Genomic DNA, 6,291 nt, shown 5'->3' on the forward strand with positions numbered 1-6,291 from the left:
CCAGCCTCTCACTCACCCACCCACGAAGCATGTCCCTGATATCCTATCTTCCTACTATTGCTTTCAAAGCATCAAATCAAGTGCTAAGGAGACAGGCAGAACTTACTCTCAGGCTGTGTATGTGACTTTGGGTAGTCCAGAGTGAAGGAAAGCATTTGGGGCCCACAGAACAGAGCCTCTGCATTTTTCACCCTAGACTATGGAACTGAATAGGAGGTGGGGCCCAGCCCTCCCTAAAGGACAGGATCATGGTCATTGTGCAATTCCCAAAGCTCGGCCCAAAGGAATCTGTGGTTATCTCTCTGAATAAGGGTGCGAGACAGTTTTAATGTGTCTGACTTGGACATCTTGAGAAACCACATATCCACCTGCCATTCCCTGAACTGGGCTGTCCTCACATTACCTCTGGTGACAGGTGAATAGGGCATTCCAGCTGCCAGACCTTAACTGTGGGTTACTGAGCACTTGGCTGTCTCTCTGTCTGAAGGTCTTTGCCATAAAACCTGAGTAGTCCCCAGTCTCACCTTTACCCATTGCATTCTCTAAGTAACCACATCAGCCAATTAAGCAGCCTCCTTACTTGCATTCAGGCAATTTGATATTCTAGCACAAATGTGCAGCCTTAACTTCACCCATGCTACCCAGGATATGCAGTATTCAGCATTGTAGGCACTTGGGTTTGAATTCCAGCACATAACCTTGGGTTAATTATGTAAATATTTCTAAGCTTCAGTTTCTTTATCTGTAAAAAGGCACTATTAATAGTGTCTCTATAATAGGGTTAGTATGATAACCAAAAGAGATAATGCATGTAGAGGAATTTGCATGTAAAGGAATGCTCGGCTCAGTACATCTTATTTTTCATTATTTGTATTCATTTACTCTTCTCTCACCTGCATCTAAGTAGAGAAGTAAACAGAACACCTTAAGTTATGCTTCTGGAAGCCTATCATTTGTAGAATGATCTATTTTTAAAGTTACACATTAATTCAAGGTTTTATTAAGTAGCTCAGTGCCTTGGGCAACAGATTACTTATAAATAGTATAATATTTAGTGGCTCCTTCATTTTGCAGCCAGGCATTATTAATGGTCCATGACTTAGAATCAGGATGCAGTTTGAATACACACCCCACATGCACGCATCCATGTTATATACCCATTGAATAACAGAATGAGAACAGCAAAGAGGTGAGCTAATCTACAAATGTTTTTGGGAAAGAAAGATCAAAAAGAAAGAGGAAGGAGACTGAAGTTTTCTTTTATCAAAGAATGTAGAACATATTCCAAGTGTTGATGAATTGGTTTAGTCCTGCCCAGTGGATCATGTGATTGCCAAAGCATACTTTCGGACACCCTCCACCCCCTTAGTAAATGTAGGCTTAGTAAATTAGGCTCCTGGATAGTTCGCTGAATCTTTCAGTTGGCAAAAAAAGCAAGAAAGTCCCTGTGGCAGGTCTAATCATCAGGAGCATGGGTGGGATCCACAGAGATCCTGCAGATCTTTGCTGTGCCGTGTGTGTGTGTGTGTGTGTGTGTGTGTTTCACAGTGGCCAGGCCAGGTGTTGGTTGGTAAGAAGGAATCAGAGAGACATTGTCCACACAATTACGTGAAGAGTACCTGATGCAGTGCAATAGTTAAGGCTTGGAAGACCGTCTATTGTTCACATCGTGCTTTGGCAGAAGTTCCTTCCATCACAGTTTTTCCCCACTAAAGGTCTCTTGGAATTATTAGAGACATGGTTCTTCCTGGCCTCCAAGCCTCTTTGGCAACTTGAAGCCTGAAGGCCTGGACCAGCGCCCCCAGCCCTGCCCCTTATACATCACTGGGGAGGCTCAGGCTTCAGTCACCTGCCAGGGACCTGGCAAAAGTCTCCTGTAGGAGCCAAGCCTATCCACAAACCATTCACTTGCTTCCAGGTACAGATTCTATTCCCTTTACCAAGATAAGGCATGTGGAAAAGTCCTCTGGCCAGGGGGTCTGATTGTTTGGTTGTTCTGTGGTGCACATACCTTGGGGCATTTCCATGGAAAATTCTGATTGCCACGACACTGGTTTTGACCTCTGGGTGATTCTTTGATTCTTCCCACAGTTTTTTTTCTCTCTGCTTTGCTGTGATACCTTAAGTCACAGAACTTTACAGCTGGCACAAACCTTAAAGACACAGTGGTCAAACCTCATAGAGGTGCAGGAAGAAAACCAAGACCAGGAATGTGAGCAGTCACACCGCCTGACAGGGCAGAGACCCCCAATCTCACCCTGACCTTGGGTTCCTTCTCTGCCATGGTGCACGTCTGCCTCTGTATCTAGTGACCAGGCTCAAGAGGTGTCCAGGCCTCTCTGCCCTGCATTGCCCAAGACACTGACCATATTCTAGAAAATATGGACAAGCTGGAGCCCCGGTAAGTGGCCTGTCAGGGCTGCAGTCGCTCGGTGCTGCTTTCTGGGAGAAGACGGCAAGTGACAAACTGTGCGGAGGCTGCTGGACAGCAGACCCCGCGTTGTACCCCGTCACACACTGGCCCAAACACTCCTCCCTAGAATGCATGCGGAACTGTGGCCATGCGTACCAGCAGGCCTCTCCTTCCCCTCAGCTTCTTCCAGAATGCAGTCTGTGGCGTTACCTCTCATCAGCCCTCCACACTACGGGAGTTGCTCCCTTTCTGTGTCAGTTAACAAAAGCAGTGGTGAAGCATGTTGTTCAGAGATGATAATCCCTGCTAATTCCCCGTACTGACCCAGGCCTTGGAGGGCCTGCTTACAAGAGTCTCAGATCTGTGACCCTCAAGGTGAGGGCGCAAGGGAAGGAGGAATCCTGTGCAGTATATTTGCTAGAAAAATTGAGCTGCTTCCTGCTTTGCCCTGTGACCCTCCAAGCCCAAATCCTAAAGGATCTCACTTTTCACCGACCCGACATACGGCAGGGCTGCTAGAATCAGGGAAATGCCTAGAAACCCTGGCCCTGGTGTCCCTAGGGCCTCTCCTGTGGTCTGGGGGACATGTCTGGGGGAACAAGCAACACCAACCGGAAGTCCCAACCCCACCTGGCACTGACTGGGTGCAGGATGAGCAGGTCCTCCTCTACAGAAACTGCCCGGCGTCCTGGTGTCCCACAGCCTCCTGAGGACAGGGTGTCTGTTTGCTGAGCCGTGGGCTAATGCTCTATGTCCACTGCTCCTGGCGATCAGCCGACAAGGTGCTCCGTTGTGTCCTCTCTGAGAGGAGGAGACGTGCACTCAGGGCACAGCAGAAGCACAATCCCAAGACTGGAAAGGCAGAGCAGGAGGGTGTAGGGGAATTCATACAAACTTAGAGCTTGGAAAGGCCTCCGCAATGCCTATCTCTCAGGGAGGGTTTACCATGGGTGAGTTGGGAGCATGTGAGATTAGGAGACAGAGATTGAGGGAGAGAGAGAAGGGTCTGGTACCGTGGTGGGAAAAGGGGTCCAGGTGATGGAGCAGTGTGTGGAGTAGGATGCTGCCTTTAGTCACACATCATGCACTTAAACCACACTGGTGTAACATTGGACAGTTAAATTAATCTCTGGGCCTCATTTCCTCAACTGTAAAACAGAACTTTAAATACCATTGTCACAGGCTAGTCGGCAAGAGTAGATGAAACAGTATACAAGGAGGTACTCAACACACAGCACTCCATACGTGTTGATTCCTTTCCTGCTGAGCAGAGGAGACCTGGGCATCCTCATTTCCCAAGGTAACTAAGAAATATTGGGTCTGCCTGCTGCCCCTCCCCGCCCCAAGGGCCCCAGACCAAGCCTGCAAGGCTGTTATGCTGCAGACAGCTCATTTACATGCTGAACTTGGCAACTGCTTAGCTTAGGAATGGAATGTTCCAGCCCCACTGATTGCATTTTCAAATCACTTTCCCCAGAGCAGAACCCCAGCGAGGGCTTGGTTCCACCTATGGGCCACTGGTTATGGAACATTGCAATGGGAGAGAGGGAAAGGCCAACCCAGCCTATGCCACTCTCTGCACCTAAAAGCCAGGATAAGATGCTGTGGGAGGGGCTTGGGGCTGGGGTTAGGGAGAGTGCGGGACTCCTGTTCTGGGGGCACAGATGTAGTGCTAGTGGAGTCTCATTCACTATTTCTTACCCAGTTGACTACCTCAGGCTTCTGTCCCTGGGAAGGAGAGCTAGCAACACCCCAGTGGTCAAACTTAAGGAATTTGTCCACTTCACCCCAGTGTCCACTTGCTGCAATTGTCTTTCCTGACGAGGCCAGCAGAGGGCGCTAGGAGCCACACAGGGGAGGCTCTGATCCATTAGTCTCACTTGTAGATGGAACAAGCTGGAGTGATCTGAGAGAGCGGTCCCCGCTACCCTGCACAGAGCACCCTCTAAGATCAGAATTCCTTACACTGATGGTAGGTCTCAAGGTCCAATTCTTACCTGGAGAGGAAGCAGAGGGACTTGCATGTAGCTCAGAAAACTAACTGAGGAAACGGAGGCTCAGAGGGGTTAAGCCACTTGTCTGACATCATCCAGCTCATAGGTTTGAACCTGGTTGGCCTAACTTCAAAGCTGGGGCTGTTATCAACGTGGCTGTTCTAGGTGATTGTTAATGGTGGGTCTTAGACAATGCACCATCCAGGAGGTCAGGTATGCCTTGGTGGTAGTGGTGGTGATGGTGCGGATGTGATAGGCATGTCTGTACCCTCAGGTCACAGCCTGTTCCTTCACCATCCCCTTCTTCCCAGAGGATGCCATATAACCAAAAGGCCAGACAAAAGCCTTTCTGACAATACCATCCTGCTCCCAACTGAGGAAAGCCTGTTTGAACACACTTGCTGTCCCTTCCACTTGGGCTTATTGGAAGTGGAAACTGGCTCTGGACAAGAAAACAACTCTAATGAATCAATCACAGGCATGGTGTGCAGTGGATGCACTGGGGTGACGTCAGGACTCATGGCTGTGATGCCGTTGTTCATAGTTCCCTAATGGTGAGCACAGAGCCACCAAGATTTGAGTGGCAGACAGGGTGCCGTACGAGGAATTTAAGATTTGTCAGAACTCTTTAGCTGAGGGTGGGCCTTAGTCTGGGGTCCAGGGAAGCTCATCTGCCCAAGTTCTCTCAGGGGCACTTTGGGTCTCTGGTGGGGTTGGAAAGGAAAGAAACTCTCTGGGAAAAGCCGCCTGACTCCCAGATGTACGTTTGATGCTGGCGCAGTGACCATTCCCATTGTACACCAGGTGGGGTGGGGGCTCTGAGAGGAGAGGGGTTTGCTTGGCGTCGCACAATCTCGGTGTTGCTCCTGCCTGTGTCTCCCGGGGTCCACTCAGCAGGAACCATGGTGAGAGTAACTTTGCCAGCCGGGCCACTGAATTCATTTCCTGTTGCTGCTATGATGCACGGCTACCAACTGAGTGGTTTGAACCAACACACTTTTCTTGTATTATTGTTCTTTAGGTTTGAAGTTCTCTGGGCTGAAAGCCCATGGTGTGCGTGGGCCTGGTTCCTCCAGGAGGCTTTCGGAGATGATGCGTTTCCCAGGCTTCGTCAGCATTCACAGGCTGCCCGCATTCCTTGGCTCCATCTGCAAAGCCAGTGGCGTGTCTTCTCCAGCTCCCTCTGTCGCTAACACTGACCCTCCTGCCTGGCTTTTAGAAGGACCCTCGTGCTTACAATGGATGCTCCCAGGACACTGCAGGCTCAGCTCCCCATCTCAAGATCCTTAATTCAGGCACATCTGCAAAACCCATTTTTGCCATGGGCAGTCTCACGATCCAGGATCTGGGGATTAGGACACAAATACCTTTGGGGCCATTATTTTCTGTCTGTTACAATCACCCAGAGGGGCTGCAGCTTGGTGTCCTCACAGGCCGAGGGAAGAAATAAGGGAGCACATTTCCCAGTGAAGGCTGAAGGAGCCTCAGAACCGGGAGCAGCTGGAGTCCCCTGATGCCTATCTGACTGCTTCTTGTGTTCCCTCCAAGGCTTCACTTGTGCCTCCCAACAGGTGAGGTGGGCAGAAACTCTGCTCTCAAGGCCAGGGTCCCTGTCGTCTGTTGTCCTCTGGTTAACGTGGCCTGTCTCAAACTTAACAAAGTGAGACTTGGCTGGAGTGCTGTGTAGCCCTCCCTGGAACATGAGCAGTTTACTACATGTCCAGAGTTCCCATGAGCTGATAGATGAGCTGGGGAAATGCTGTGTCAGGTCAGGCTCACTGTGCAGGTGGCACCACAGGAGAGCAGGCCCTGCCCAATCGGGTGAAGTCTCACAGGTCAGGTGGCCCCGTGTGGGCTTGGCTTCTGTGGCTTCCCCAGGGCTGC

Source organism: Oryctolagus cuniculus, chromosome 3 (assembly GCF_964237555.1).
Source record: "Oryctolagus cuniculus chromosome 3, mOryCun1.1, whole genome shotgun sequence".
NCBI lineage: Eukaryota > Metazoa > Chordata > Mammalia > Lagomorpha > Leporidae > Oryctolagus > Oryctolagus cuniculus.